The following is a 16,544-nucleotide window of genomic DNA, read 5'->3' as shown; positions in this document are numbered from 1 at the left end:
CATAAAGTGATAAACAAAAATAGAACCAGAGACAGAGAAACACCAAACAGGCCGTCAAACCTCACAGGGAGAGTCGGGGAGGAGGCTCTTGCGGGGAGAGGTAAGAGATCAACCAAATGACTTGTATGCATGCATATTAGCATAACCAATGGACACGAACACTGGGGTGGTGAGGGCTTGTCCTGGGGGCTGGGAGTGGCGTAGGAGAGGTCAATGGGGGAATAAGGAGACATAAGTAATACTTTAAACAATTAAAAATAAAATAAAATAAAATAATTAAAGGCTGATAACCTGGAGAATGTGTTTAAATAAAAGCTTTATATCAGAACTCCCTTTTTCTTAGCAGTTGTTTCCTTTTCCTCCCTGACAACTTCTTGACTATACTTCCTAGTCCACTGACATCTGCCTAAGTAGGGTCATGTCACTAGTTCTCACCAATTGATGAGCTAAAGAAATGGGATCACAATGCCAATCTCTGTTTCATACTGAAGAGTCCTAACTGGCCAAAGGAACTATTTATCATGAGTTTATGAACTAAAAAAACTTTTTTTAAATTATGTATAATTCTCACTTTGCAATTTTGCCAAAGGATAGGATTTACTAGATTCAAAACTGACTTTTCAAGGAAACATTCTTTTTAAAAAAATTGATTTTTTTGTTGTTGTTGTTGCTGTTTTTTTTAGAAAGAGAGAGTAAGGGAGAAGGAGAGAGAGAGAAACATCAATGAGAAACATCAATCAGCTGCCTCCTGCATGGCCCCTACTTGGGATTGAGCCCTGACTGGAATTGAACCTGTGACCTCTAGGTGCATGGGACAAAGCGCAACCAACTGAGCCACATTGGCCAGGGCTCAAAAACCATTCTTAATACTGGAATGAATTTAAAAGTTGAAGGACTATGTGAAAACACATTAATGTGTACTCACATAGCGTATGTAATCAAATTCTGCTTTTAAAACAAATTTAAATGGTTCATTGCCGGAAACGGATCATTGTCTCACTAATTAGAAAGGTGTGGACAAGGAACCTTGGAAGGCTGGTCAACCTTGAAGCTCTGAAAGGTCAGAGCCAACCACTCCCTATCTAATTGAGACAATGGTAGCTGAAGCAACTTCCCCACCAAATAATCAGATAATCTGCCTGTTACTGGAATTACCTGCCTAAAGGTTATGGGCGTATCCCATAGTCTCAATAAAAGGGATTGCAAGGCCAGAGCAAAGGGTAGTCCTCCCACTAGAGGTGGGCTCCCGCCTGGCCCCCCATTTTCCCAAATTAATACTTTTCCAAGTCTCTTTTCATTTGTGTGCGGCCTTCTCCAGAACCTGAACCCTGAACTGGAACCCTGAACCACGCGGGACGTGAAAGGGGTTCCCATAGTTCATGGATGATATTAACCACAATTACAATATGAAGTCCAAAGAATAATTATTAAGACTGGTAAAAAAAAAAATCTATGTATGCTCAAGGAAAATCTTCATCATTTTTTTAAAGATTCAAAAGGAAAAAGTTCAGTTGGATTAAAAATCCATTCTCATTATCACAAGAAGTTTCAGTATGACATCTGTTGGGGGGGAAAGAGTTGCTAAATTTGAAGAATGATTGAAGAACTCAAAGAACAATTTTAAAAAACTGAATCACCCAAATTCTGGTTAAAGGCGAGAAAAGTGTTTCCTTCAACTGGAGAAAAAGCAGAAAATATTCTCTTACTACCACCTACTGGTACAACAAAACTTCTCATTGATCAGGAAGCAACAGCATGGATCTGTCTGCTTTTCAGATGGTGAGCTTTCTCCAAGACTAGAGAGGACTAGGACAGGTGACCTTGGGTGAAAGTCTCCAGAGTCTTAGAGAAAGCTCTGGGTCTGAAACCAGATGGTACAACTCTAAAACTACTTTATTTCGCTGTTCCCAACACATCAGTATTTAAAGGCATAAATATTGTTGCTTCTACCTTACCGAGCCTTATAAAGATGACATACCGCCACCAGAGTGAGCAATGAAGCTCCTCAATTCGTTCCCACTGAGGATCTGTCCATCAAAGACAAATGCCCATGTGCAAACCTGAACACTGTGAGCAGAGAGAGTAAAAGTGCATTTGGCCCTGTAATAAGAGGACTGGCAGTGAGTCTGTACAAACTCAAGTCCACCTCTTCTGTTATTTGACCTAAAAAACCATCAGATTGTCTTCATTATAATGATGCATATTTGTATGTATGAGAGCTGTAATTTATAGATTCTCAAGTCTCTTTTCCTCAGAGCCAGTTTAAAACAATTAGAATTTGCAAGCTGTTCCATAAAGGATAAGCACCCTGCATCAAGGGTGACATTTCACAAAAGCTGACTAGTGCATGTTAAGTAGGTGATTACTTCTGTGGCCTCCAAGTGCCTCAGCCGTCCCTGTCCAAGGCAACCGTCCTCAAAGAACACATTCAAGGTAATGATGTTGATATTTAAGAGGATCACAGGAGGTGGGAGTGTATTTTAAGCTTAATCATTATCAAAGTTCAAATTTTAGAAGGCATTTCTCACTGTTTCAACAGCTGCAGGTCTTGAGAGCTTTGCCTCCTCCTTCAAGAGACAAAGTAAACTAGCCAGGAAAGGTTATCATGTAAAAACAATTTTCAGTCATGCCTAGCTTCTTGATATCAACACTCCTCTGTAACTTAATCTCCTCAAACCCTTTTGGTAAGTTCATATAAGATCAAAGTCAACAGCCAATTCTCTGTGAAGTCAATAGAAAATGTAAGACGTGGGGAAAAAATCAAAGAGATACATGAGTCCTGGCTGGGTGACTCAGTTGGTTGGAGCATCATCTCTTGCAGGTTTCGGGTTCGATTCCTGGTCAGGACACATACCTAGGTTGAGGGTTTGATCCTCGATTATCAGGGATCCATTGGGAGGCAACTAATCAATGTTTCTCTCTGACATAGATGTTTCTCTCTCTCTCTCTCTCTCTCTCTCTCTCTCTCTCTCTCTCTCTCTCTCTTCCTGTCTCTCTAAAATCAATAAAAAATATATATATATCATCAGGTGATTAAAAGGAAAGAGAGAAACTTGAACACATTCGTGCATTAATTTACTCAATTAAATCTGCATTAGAAATGAAAGATGAAAGTAAGTAAATTAAGTCACAGTCCTTGATGGGAGAGAAAGAGCTGTAAAAGTGCTCTCTACAGGGAGCAAAGTACTACAACAAAATGCCAGAGCAGTGGGGTCAGGATCCTCCCACCCATCTGGAAGGATGAGCATAAGTTTGACAAATAGATGAGACAAGGATGGGGATCCAGTTAGAAAACTTCTTTTTCAGAAGAAGTAGAGAAGGTACAAATAAGCAGAGCGCCTGCATTCTTCCATCAGGAAATGGATTTAAACCCATCTCCAGTACTGCTACTAGTAAATGTCCCTGGGGTGGGAAGGGGTGACTGGGTAAAATCATCCCAGTTTGAGACTTCTGACTTAGAGAATTAACATTTTTAAATATATATATATATATACTAGATTTGATTTTATATTGTATGTTCCACTTATTCCTGTTGCTGTCCTCCATTTCCTCCCTCTCTCTCTTACACACACACACACACACACACACACACACACACACACACACACACTCTATCAGGGGTCCTCAAACTTTTTAAACAGGGGGCCAGTTCACTGTCCCTCAGACAGCTGGAGGGCCAGACTATAGTTTAAAAAAAAAAACTATGAACAAATTCCTATGCGCACTGTGGGCCCGGGACGAGTCAGCTGCTAAGCAGGACAGGCAGCCGCACCGGGCGGACCGGATAAATGTCCTCGGCAGGCCGCATGTGGCCCACAGGCCGTAGTTTGAGGACACCTGCATCTATGGGTGGAGCGGGTCAGGCTCAGTTCCCAGCTGCATTTTGCTCCCCTTGCTGCAACTCCTCAGAGTCCAAGGGCAGAGTCACATGGACCAGTGCCCACCAAGCAGGAAGCAGGGGCATTTCTGGAAAAGGACAAGCAGCATACAAAATGACTCCTTATTCAGGCATGGAGAAAAAAATTAGCTGCTGCTCAGATAATTATATATGTGCCACTTGTTAAAAATCAGTGCAGTTTTAAAAGAAAGTTACTTAATAACCCCCTCCCTGTCTCACAAGCAGAATGACACAGATATTTTAGATTTATACACCCACACACACTTCTAAAATAAATGAGGCAGTTTACAAAATTAAGTAAGAAGTTTTTAAGAAGTCAAGATTGAAAATAACAAATAAAAACTCAAGAAAATTTACAGAAAAATGGATGCTAGCAAACTTGAGATGGATTTATTACTTGTAGTTACACCCTGGAATTGGACTTTTGCATTTGCTAACCAATTGAAAATGAAATATATACTACAATATTCCTGAAATAGCAGATATGAATAAAGTCCTCTGGGGGTACAGACAACCTCTACTAATTGTCCAAACCACCCCAGGCTGGGCAAGAGATCAGCCTGGACAAAGATGGAGCTAGAATCCCGAGTTTCTGACACCACTTTGCTTAAATCAGAGGATGAAAACTGGAGGACTATAGACCAAACCCAGCTGACTAACATGTATTTGAAAATAACACTCACTATGTTCTTCTAAAACATGAATTTTAAAACAACTAAATTTTATATAAAAATTCTAATTTTCAGCTTCTCTTGAAAAGCCCAGAGATCTGGCAACACTGGGGATGAATTTTCCCATGGCAACATGGACATAACCATGACTGCCTTGGAGTTGGGCATGTACCTTCCTGTTGGCCCAAATTCCTACCAGCCACTTCACCCAGTGTGTTAACTGATTGGCCCCACTTACTAGCAAAGTTTGCAACCCTATTTTGGATAAAGAACCAAGACAAAGGAAGTTTACCTTTTTAAAGGCGTTTCCCTAGTTAAAAATGACCAATTTGATTGAGAAGAATTAATCAGGGATAAATGCTTGAGAATTAATGTAACAGCTTTGATATTAGCCATGCCTACTAATTCCAAAACCAGAACAAAATACCACTACAAATAAAAGGGTTTGATTTTAATCCATCTACTTAGAACATTTTCCTACTATTGTATATATCAAAAACTAAATTCAGATCAAAAGTGTAGTACCTTTCATGATTTGGCTCCAATTCTTCACCCCTCCCTATGTGCACTGCTCTCCTACTAAAGGTTGAGCTACCTGCCCAGGCCCCTTCCTCTGGGTTCAGCTATGTGATCTGCTTTGGCCAATGGGATTCTAGCTAACATGACACAAGTAGAGTCATGAAAAGAAATTACACACTGGAACTTGCTTCCCTGCACCTCTCCCATCTCCAAGAGGGCATGCCCAGGATATCCTGTTGGAAGATGTGGGAATACATTGTTGCACCAGAGGCTTCTGGCTTAGGTCAGCAGACCAGGTGACCAGCCAGCTGAACCCAGATAAATATGTGAGTCCAGTCATAATGAGCAGACAGCTTAGCTGACTGTACAAGCGATAAACAGTTATTGTTGTACTAAAAGCCCAGTGCATGAATTTGTGCACAGGTGGGGTCCCTAGGCCTGGCTGTGATCAGGGCAGGGCTGACGACCAGGGAGAGGGAGAAGAGGAGGGACCAATCAGGGCCTGCCAGCCGAGGGACGGATGGGGCACGGGAGGTTGGCCTCCGGCCCCAAGGAGCGAGCCGGCCCTCAGACCCCCTGGGAAAGGGGCCACATCCACCACCACCCACCCCTGGCTTCCCGTTTCAGCCTGGGGCCAAAGGCCCCAGCAGGGTCAGGAGAGGAGGCGACCGACGGTCGCCAAGCCAGGCGCAGAAGGAATGGATGCCGAAGCTGCCAGCCGGCCGGCCACCAGGGGGCAGCTCCTGCATTGAGCATCTTCCCCCTGGTGGTCAGCGCACGTCATAGCGACTGGTCGACCAGTCATTCTGGTCATTCGGTCATCGGTCACTTAGGCTTTTATATATCTAGATGCCTTGTATGTTTTATTTGTTATGCAGCAAAAGCTAAGTGGTATATATATTGTGAACACTAAGAAAGAAGATACCTACCAAGAAGGTCTCCTGGTAGCTAACTGGGCTCAAATTTTAAAAACAGAGACTAGCAACCATTTCTACACAAACTGCACTTCACACAGAAGCCTGCACTGAACTGCCTGCCTGCACTTTTTCTGTCTGCTAAGCCAGGGCTTATAAAGGAGCTCCTGGAATCCTATTTCAACCAATGGGACTGAGGCTTCCCCCATCCAAATAGAGCTGCTAGCTATATCTCCATCAACATCTTCACTGACCAATCAGAGCAGCTCATTTCTGACCAATCAGTAAAGTACCTTTTGGACAAATCCAACTGCAAGGATTTGGGAGTCCTTGTTTGCAATGAGGACAGACCAATCAAGGATGCAGGCAAGGACGTCTATCTATATAAGCCAGCTCCCCTCTGGCTCTGAGAGTGCATCTTCCCTCTCCACCAAAGACTGATCCATGGAGGAAATAAAACACCAAAGATCTCTGTCTCGCTGGAGCAGAGCTGAATAGACCAACATGGGCCAGAGAAGACAGGCACCAAACACAGAATGGAGCAGAGCAGACCAGCACAGAGCTGAACAGACCAGCAAGGAACAGAGATCTCTAGCAGAGAGGGGCCTGGCCCCAGGTCCACCTCATAGGCTTGCTGGTTTCATGGCTATGCTATATCACAATTGAGCTGTTTTGCAATGAATAACGTTTCCTTCTTCACCACACCCCAAATTGGGGATTCCTGTTGTTGAATTGGCACCAATGATCATCTGTTGACAATATGTAGTTTACTATCATTTTATTTGGTTCAGAAAATAGTTAATTTCCTGACGTTTCCTCTCAAGACTACTCTCCTTGAGAAAACAAGTTGTTTTCAGATTGTCTTCTAGTGGTGGGGTGGGAGTGGGGAGGACAAATTCAAATTAGGATACAAAAAATAAGCATAAGCAATTGATATGACAAGTGACAGCCTAGCAATTACTGAGGGGAAAAAAACACTAAGCAATCATAAATAGCAGTTGGGGCTATTTAATCTACTCCCCATAACATTAAGATTTTCATAAGAAACAAGCTGTTTCTTAAATATATTATAAAGCATAATACTTGTTTTTTTCCTCCTATTTTTTAAAGTAGAAACAGAAACTCCTCTTGACTTTCATAGTGAACAAACACCACTAAAAATTTTAAGAAAGGGAAATATTTCTTACTGCTATTTATACCTCAAATTTGTATGTTGCTTTATAGCTTACAAAGCATTTTCTTTAGCACTTTCTCTTTTGACTTCCATCCAATCCTACAAAGTGGGTATAATTACAATTCTTTACTTTTACTGCTAAGAAAAACAAAGCTTTGAATAAAATACTGGGCCACCATTGCTTTATTAAAAAGTTACAGTAACAGAACTAGAATCTATATCTTGTGTCTCTAAGCCAGTGCTTTTCCACTACATTTCTAGGTGCGGAAGAACTGTGTAAATTCTAAATACATTGCCCAATCACTTAAATATTTTCTTTGTCCATCCCTATCATATTTCTTATCACCCCTTCTCCCCCAAGAAATGCATTTAAGGCCAGAGTATGTCATCCCTATGAGCTTATCTACTTAGAACTAGAGATTTTTATAATGAATACAAGATAATATGTAAATATGCTATAAATCCAACTTTCTACAACTATTTTAAGATGTCTTTTAAATAACCCTTTCTCTTGTTAAGAATGTTTACCTCTTTCAGGCAGAAAAGCATTTTTTTTACAGAAACATCATAAAACCTTAAATTTTATTTTTTAATGGTATTTTCTTTTTTGGTATACACGTATTTTCTATTTCTTTTTCCTCCATTCTTTCTCAATTCCCATATTTCTTCCTTTCCCCACACTTACTTTAGGTCTTTCCTTTTAACTCTTCTATAATAAAGGACTGGAAAACATTTTACTGTATTTACCTAATATTCAAAATTCAAGAATTTTGTATTTCTTTTTTATTGTTATTCAATTTATTAGGGTGGCATTGGTTAATAAGGTTATATAGATTTCAAGGATACATTTCTATGATACATGATATATATATTGCATTGTGTGCCCATCTTCTATGATCATATATTTGGTCCCCTTTATCCTTTACTAATCCTCCACCCCATCTCCTCTGGAAACCACCATACAGTTGTCTGTGTCTATGAGTTTCAGTTTTATATCCCATATATGAGTGAAATCATATGGTTCTTAGGTTTTCTGGCTGATTTTATTTTACTTAACATAATATTCTCAATTTTATTTCTTATTCTTAATTTTCAAAGTGGATAAACAGAATAATTGGCATATTCTTTCCAAAATATATAGATTTCTAAATTTTAAGAAAAAAAGTTAACTGGAGTTCTTAACTTTAACCTCTTCATGAACTGTTTCCTGGCATGTTTTTAAATGTACACATAAAAAAATTTTTAAAGATAAAGGATTAGATAGAAAGCCAATTATAATGAAATTGAATTATTGGGAGTAAATGAATGAGGACTGAAGTTAAGAACCTCAATTTCAAAAACCTTCAAAAAACTAAAGTTGAAATAATGCTGAATAACTAATGCTTCAATATCAGATTGGTGTATGACAATAACCCTACAAGGTCAGTACACTGTCATCATGATATATACCTAAGAGGCTTAAAGGCACTAAGAAAGGTACTCAAGGCTACACAGCTACTGAGTAGCAGAGCTGAGTCTTGAACTTTTCTCCAAGGTCCAGATTTCTGACCATCTAACCGTACTCATTGCCACGCGCACTACTCATAAATTTAGGACTTTTTCTCAACTCATTTCTAGCCACCAAAATGGTTTCTCTGACTTTTGAGTCTTTTCCTATATATTCCAACTCCCCGGGCCACCTGATTGAATCTAGGTTCTTGAATCAGGAATTCAAGGCCCTCGGCAAGCCACCTGTCTTAATAAAAGAACCATAGAAAACTTAAGGCCTACATTCAGCTGTTACAGCAACTATTCCTCTCCCACTGCCATCCCTCATTAATGTAATTAGTTCTGGGTGGAATGCCTTCTGCTATCTAGTATTGCCACCTACTTAAACTGAACTCATTTGTCCAGGCATAGCTCAAATAACAAAATCTCAATGAAGCTGTCCACATCTAGCCAGAAGTGATCTTTCCTTCTTCTGCATTTGTATAATTCTATAATTATAGCAATACATTTGTGAAATGTCAAAATATCTGCATGAAATACAATTATTTGTGCCACAGAATTTTTTTTTAATTTTTCTTTATGCTCACCTAAGGATATGTTTTATTGGTCTGAGAGAGTGAGGAAGGGAGAGAGAAACACCAATGTGAGAGAGAAACATCGATTGGTTGCCCCCACAAACATCCAGACCAGGGATTAAGCCCACAACCTAGGTATGTGCCCTGACAGGAAATCAAACCCAAAACTTTTTTGGTGTAAGGGATGATGCTGCAACCAACTGAGCCATCTGGCCAGGGCTGTCACAGAATATGTCATGTTCATTTTGTCGTCAAACCTATGCTGGATTTACCACTTGGAACATTCTTTTCACTCCTTTTTCCCTTTGCTAACTTCTACTTTTCTTTCAAGTCTCAGCTCATAGGAAACTTCCCCTAGAAAACCTTCTTTCACTCTCCCCACCCCTACCCTGGACCAAGTATCCACAGTGGATACCAACTCAACACAGACCAGAGATCACTAATTGGCTATTTACTTGTCTGTCTCCCCACTAGACCAGAAATCTTACCAGAGACTATTTATTTAATCCATGGTTGTATTTCAACACCTAGCATAATTCCTGGCATATAGTTGGAACTTTTAAATGAATTTACAATTAAATTTTCTTATTATCCTGTCTGATTAATCTAGACCAGCCGTGGGCAAACTACGGTCCGCGGGCCGGATCCGGCTGTTCTATCCGGTTCTCTTGCTCTCCCCTCCGCTCCTTTACTTTGAATTTATATTAGTTCACACAAACACTCCATCCGTGCTTTTGTTCCAGCCCTCCGGTCCAGTTTAAGAACCCATTGTGGCCCTCGAGTCAAAAAGTTTGCCCACCCCTGATCTAGACACAAATTTCAAAGTACAGGACTTTGCCATTAGTAAATACTAATTCAATAATTGTTGGGTAAAATTATTATTGTAGAAACTAGAGGCCCGGTGCATGAAATTCGTGCATGGAGGGTGTCCCCCTCAGCCCAGCCTGCACCCTCTCCAATCTGGGACCCCTCGTGGGATGTCCTAAACCGGCAGTCAGACATCAATCCGGCTCCGCTGGCTCCTACTGCTCACCTGCCTGCTGGCCTGGTCACCCCCAACTGCCCCCCCCCTGCCAGCCTGGTTGCCCCCAACTGCCTCCTCCGCCATCCTGGTCGCCCCTTACTGCTTCCCCCCCCCCCCCCCCAGCCAGCCTGGCTGCCCCACGCAGCCTGCTGTTCAGTCATTTGGTTGTCCCTCACTAACCCCCCTGCCAGCCTTGTTGCCCTAAGCAGCCTGCTGCTCGGTCATCCATCCAGTTGTTTTGGTTGTGACAGCCCCTGGATTTTTATATATTAGGATGGCCTAGATTAATTATCTTACAACTTCAAACAATATGGATTAAACTGCAAAATAGTATAAATATGAACACTTGATTATATGTCCTTTATAGAGAAAACAAGGATAAACTTTTCAAATCCACATGAATAAATGTGTTAAAACAACTGAATCACACTTAGGCTTATTTGAATTATTGCAAATCATTTAAACTCATTATTGTCATCTGCAGCTATCTGCACCCCTCAATTATTATTTGTCTGTACAATAAAGCATTACACTCCAAATTACTTAGATTCTTTATCATCTAGATCCATTCTCAATACTCTTTCAATGTACCAATTGCTGCTCATAAGCAAACCCATTTTTTGCCAATTTAAAGCCTTCAGTCTCTCACCAATGAGCTTTTTCCTTTTTTCTACAATCTATAAAATTACTTATCTCACCTAGAGGGTATTATGGTAAGTGAAACAGTCAGCCAGAGAAAGACAAATACCATATGATTTCACTTATACATGGAATCTAAAGAACAATACAAACAAGCAAACAAAACAGAAACAGACACAGAAAACAGACTAATGGTTGCCAGAGGAGAGGGGCCTGGGAGACTGGGTGAAAAAGGTGAAGGGATTGAAAAGTACAGATTGCTAGTTACACAAAACAGTTATGGGAATATAAAGTACAGCCTAGGAAATATAGTCAAAAATATTGTAATAACTATGTATGGTGCCAGGTGGGTACTGGAAATATCACGGGGAACTTTGTAAAGTATATGATTGTCTAGTCACTATGCTGTACACCTGAAACTCATACAAAATAATACTGAATGTAAACTGTACTTAAAAATAAACAATTTTTTTAAAACTGCTTATCTCTTCTTTCTTTAAAATAATAATCATCGTTCACTTCTTCCACAATGTCTCTCTTCTTCACTTATCCATTCGTCCATGAACTCATTTGTTCCTGAACACTCATTCATTCATTCCTGAGCACCTGTGTCATGGCAAACTCTGTGTACAGTGTAGATTCTAGATGTTCATCAGCTAAATGGATTCATATAAACACAAATACTTCCATCTCCCAAACACCCCACACACCAGCATTATACTGGTCGAGGTTAACAGTTACATGAATTTCAGGGAGGAGTGAATATCTGATAAGGACCTGGTAGTCTCTTAGGAACATTTACAATTATTGATAAAAAGATACCAGAAGCAAGGTTGGGGTGGTGGGGGAAGGACAAACAGAAAAATATTCACATTGTATTGAAACCAAAGGATTCATCATCTCTCTAAAAAAAATTATTTTAAAAGAACAGACCAGTACCAAAAGATGCAAAGGGTATAGACACAGGCAATTCACAGAATACAAATGGCCCTAACAAGTACAGAACATACTTTATATTCCTAATCAAAAAATTGCAAATTAAAATAATAATATGATATGCTTGTTTATCTGTTTTGTACAAATAAAAAAAAATAGCTCTCACCTCCAGGATTGACAAGGGCACACCTTGTTGTAAGAATATTAACTGAAATAGATAGCTTTTCTGGAGAACAATCTGGCAAGACAAGTAAAAAATAAGTAATATGCATATGTTTTGACCCAGATAGTCTACTTCTATGTACAGGGTAGGGCAAAAGTAGGTTCATGGTTGTGAGTATGCACAACAGAGTGTATTCTTATATTATTATTTATTAATTATTGTATTATTTTCCATACAAGCAACTATAAACCTACTTTTGCCCCACCCTGTATTATCCTAGGAAAACAAAAGGAGATGTTTAAGATGTATGTATACATTTCATGTGTATATATATATAGAGAGAGAGTTTAATTGCAGAATTAAAATAGTAAAAAAAAAAATAAGAATTACAAATCTACTGATAAGGGATACATTAAATATTGTCATTTGGAATATTATGTAGCAGTTAAAAGAGACACTGTAGAATTTTATGTTCTGACATGCAATACTACATTATTGCAACAAATAAATACACATTACAGAATAACATGGATATATTGAAACATTTCATATTAGAATCAGCCCAGTGATACTATATGGATACCATTGAATCTACTCTAGATTATTTTTATATTATTCCCAAATATGTAAAGATTATATTTGAGAATTTGTGATTATATGAGCTTATCAGGCTCCTCCAGCTCTAAAATTCTTTAATTCTAAGAACTTTGTGCAGCATAGATCTTGGACAGTGTTTTTACAAGGCCCCAATGGGTCTCCTATATAAGTTTAAGTGTCCCTTATCAAAATGCAACAGGAAAATGCTAAAAAGTGTCCAGAGTTTTAACGCTACATTGCAAAACTTTGAGTTTTTAATACTACGTCCTTCATTATCAATGACAAGTCATGCTGAATATGTTCATTTTATAGTAATCACAAATTACAACTCTTTTACCTCAATAATAATGTAAGAACCATTATAACTTGAAAAAAGTAGGAAAGATAATAGAACCCTTTGAACATTTAAAGAGATAAATAGCCCATCTCCCTTCCTCTCTGAAATCTATAGTAAAAAATGTATTTTAAATAAATAAATAAAAGATAAATAGCAATAAAATTTGCTTATATGGGACTCTTAATCTAAAAATGCTGACTGTCAATTAGATCCCGCTGAGGGCAATCTTAGACAGCAATGGCATCTCTTCATATTGGGCAGGACTGAGATTTGCAGAAAGAACACCTGGGAATGAAAACCACTCTTTGGGCTCCAGAATCCCAAGCAAATCACATGTACTATCTTAGCTTCAACTGTCTCATTTGTAAAACAAAGAATCTTATATAATTAAAACATAATATGCAAATCAACCAAATGGCCGAACAGCGGAACGACCATCTGGACAACCATCCAGGGACTACGCTATGACACCCACTGGCGCCAGGCCAGCCAAGGCAGGTGCGATGCGATTGGTCGGGCCGGCCATCGCCCCATGATCGCCCCACAGAGGGAGGCCCAGGCCACCCACAGGTGGGCAGGGCCTCCCTCTGCTAGGGAAGCCCTGTCCCGGGTGCCAGCAGCCAGGGAAAGGAAGACCTACTCTTGCACAAATTTAGTGTATCGGACCTCTAGTAGCATAATAATGTCAAACTAGCATGGCTCAGCAGTTGAGCCTCGACCTATGAACCAGGAGGTCATGGTTCAATTCCCGGTCAGGGCACATGCCTGGGTTGTGGGCTCAAACCCCAGTATGGGGTGTGCAGGAGGTAGCCAATCCATGATTCTCTCTCATCATTGATGTTTCTATCTCTCTCTCTCGCCCCCTTCCTCTCTGAAATCAATAAAAATATATTTTTTAAAAAGAATAGTATAATAAAAATATTATTATATATTTACATTATATATATATATATATATATATATATATATATATATATCACATAAAAGATTTCTATTACTGTGCCTGGGACAAAATAGGTTCTCAAATACTGTCTAATAGAAACAATTGCATCATTGTTGCTTTTGTTAAGGTATCTAGTCTGTTCTCTTGAATTTTTATAACACGCATAACCATTCTATTTAATTTTTACACTACATGTTAGAAACGGATTTCTTGCCTCTCAAAAGCTTATTTGTTGACATACTCTTTTCCACTATAAATATGCAAAATCGTGTTTAGAAACACAGGGAGAAAGCATACTTACAAAGCACACCCCCAAATCTCCGTGCTGCTCTCCACTGAGCTCAGTGCTCTTCTTAGGCACATATGTCTGCCTCCTATCATTTCTTCATGAGGTTCAGGGCAAAAGGCCTAGTCAAGTAGATAACCTTTGGTTGCCCCTATCCTTTCCCAAAACCACCTACAGATAAATGAAACAAGGGTTAAAACACACCTACAACCTGAAATTTTTTAAAGAAATAAAAGATGAAAATAAGCTCACCCTCACTATGTAGAGTTTATGGCATATCAGAGAACAGAGAAAATGCTCCACGGGTCATGCAAAAGCCCCACTGAACCCAAAGAAACTCTTTACATCCAAGTGCCCAACCAACATACTCCTCACTTGTTACTTCCGCGCATGCCTGGTCATCCCGAGGGCTGGCCAGATCATGCAATTGTAGCCCAAGTCTACCTAAAAGTACTCTCTCTCTCTCAGCATGTCTATCAGAGGGTAAACTAACTCAAGTAATTAATTTAACATGATATTTCTGAATTTAATGACCCAGTTGAATTTCTAAGCCAGTTAATGAACTATATATGCGAATACGCCTAAAGGACATATTTTATAAGCTTCCCAGTACCACCCACATTTACTATTGCAATTAAATAAGTAAACATAAAATGTCTTTGGTTGTAAGAAAGTCTGTGGACAGAAATATTTTCAATTCTTTGTGACTGCTTTGAAAGCAGTCTGTAAGAATCCACAGAAAGTATCCAGAGAACTGGTAGTTGTCACATCTACATCTACAAACCTATTCTTGAAAGAAAAAAAAAAAAACTATTCTGGAAAAGTTACTCAAAATAAACTGTGGAGAGCTCCAAACGACACAGGTCTTGCAATGGCAGAGAGGACATGCTGAGAGCACTCGGGTTTTAGGCATATTTCACTCTTCTAACAAAGCATAACCTTTACCCCATGAGCTGGGTTCACAGACACACCCCAATTTCTCTGTGCTAATATGAAGCTGCCAAAGTTTTCATCTTGAATCTATACTGCGCAATACAGTAGTTACTCCATATGTGGCTACTGAGCTCTTGAAATCTGGCCAGTTTGAGTTCACATGTACTGTAAATATACTACAATGCAAGATTTTGAAGACTTAGAAACATTAAATACTTTTTTTTTCAAGGCTGTAAACTACCTCAATAAGTTTCCATATTGACTACATGTTGAAATTAAAACATTTTGTATATATTGTGCTAAATAAATTATTAAAATTAACATGACCAGTTTCCTTTTTACTGGTACAATGTGAATACTGGAAATTTTAAACTTGTGTGTGTGGCTCACATAATATTTCTATTTGACGGCACTGTTCTGCATAATTAGTAAATATAAATAACAAATACTGAGCACTTCCTATGTGCCAGGCCCTGTGCTAGATACTGTGCTTCATACTTGGAACAACGTTACAGTGCGGTCCTAGGAGGAGCCTGCGGAAGCCACTGAGCCCCATCAAACCCATCAAAGTTGCAGCGGGAATTCGGTGTCAGATGTTCCTACGAAATAACTCATATCACAGGCAGCTAACGTTGGGGCAACTCCCATGGTGGCATACGAGAGACCGATACAGCATCTGTGACTAGAGAACAGATACAGAACGGCCAGCTATATCCCAGGCCAGGCAAGTCGCCTCCAAAATGAGGCCAATCACCTTGACAGCTCAGGGCATGCCTCTCCCAAAAGGAGGACCAGGAAGTTCAAATTCCCCGAATAGCTTGACACAGACCAGGCTGTGGATGCCCATGCGGAGGGGGTCGCAGGCCGAGCACCCCGTCTCTCCCCACCCTGGCGCTCACGCTACCAAGCCGCGGCCCCACCCCACATCTCCGCGCGGCCAGTGTCCCCACCCCTGGGACAAGGAGAAGTGGGACTTAAAACGTCTACACGACAGGGAAGTGGCAAAGAAAGGGCCAGAGGAGGTGGGGAGCAAGTACCTGAGATTGAGAGCCCAGGTCCTTAATGCCGGATCATCGCCGAGGCCCCACCCGGCTCCCACGGCCACCTGTGACCGAGAAGGTGCAACTGACCCTACGCGGCGGCGCAACCGACTGAGCTGTGCCCAGACTCGCAGCTATGGCAACTTGAACTAGCCGCCCAGCCGCAGCGAGAGTACAGGACCCTACTGGTGCCGCTTGGCCCTCTGGGAGTTGTAGTCCGCATCATGAGCTAAAGCAAGGAGTTACTAAGGGACTTGGCCCTAAGAGAAACTGCAAGTCCCAGGATGCCAAACGACTGTATTCGGGTGACTTTCCCGGAAAAAGCAGGATTCGTTGGCACCTGAGGCCCTAGGACGCGCCCTCTTTCCCTGTTTTTTTTTTTTTTTTTTTTTTTTTTTTTTTAAAGG

General features: G+C 40.2%; 1 protein-coding gene across 1 annotated transcript in view; it reads right to left on the bottom strand.

The window, feature by feature from the left end:
• The window catches only part of CEP128 (centrosomal protein 128), a 384,557-nt gene extending 368,215 nt beyond the window's left edge, over positions 1-16,342 (bottom strand). Inside the window, exons 1-3 of the mRNA XM_080673796.1 lie at positions 16,135-16,342; positions 14,180-14,335; positions 12,005-12,076 (exon numbers count right to left, since the gene is read on the bottom strand). The gene's annotated coding sequence lies outside the window, so the exon portion shown is untranslated. The remainder of the gene's footprint in view (positions 1-12,004; positions 12,077-14,179; positions 14,336-16,134) is intronic.
• Positions 16,343-16,544: the final 202 nt, after the last annotated feature.

This window comes from Plecotus auritus (assembly GCF_963455305.1).
Source record: "Plecotus auritus genome assembly, chromosome: 1".
Lineage (NCBI taxonomy): Eukaryota > Metazoa > Chordata > Mammalia > Chiroptera > Vespertilionidae > Plecotus > Plecotus auritus.
Note: the sequence above shows the minus strand (reverse complement) of the source record. Positions and strands in the feature narration are given on the sequence as shown.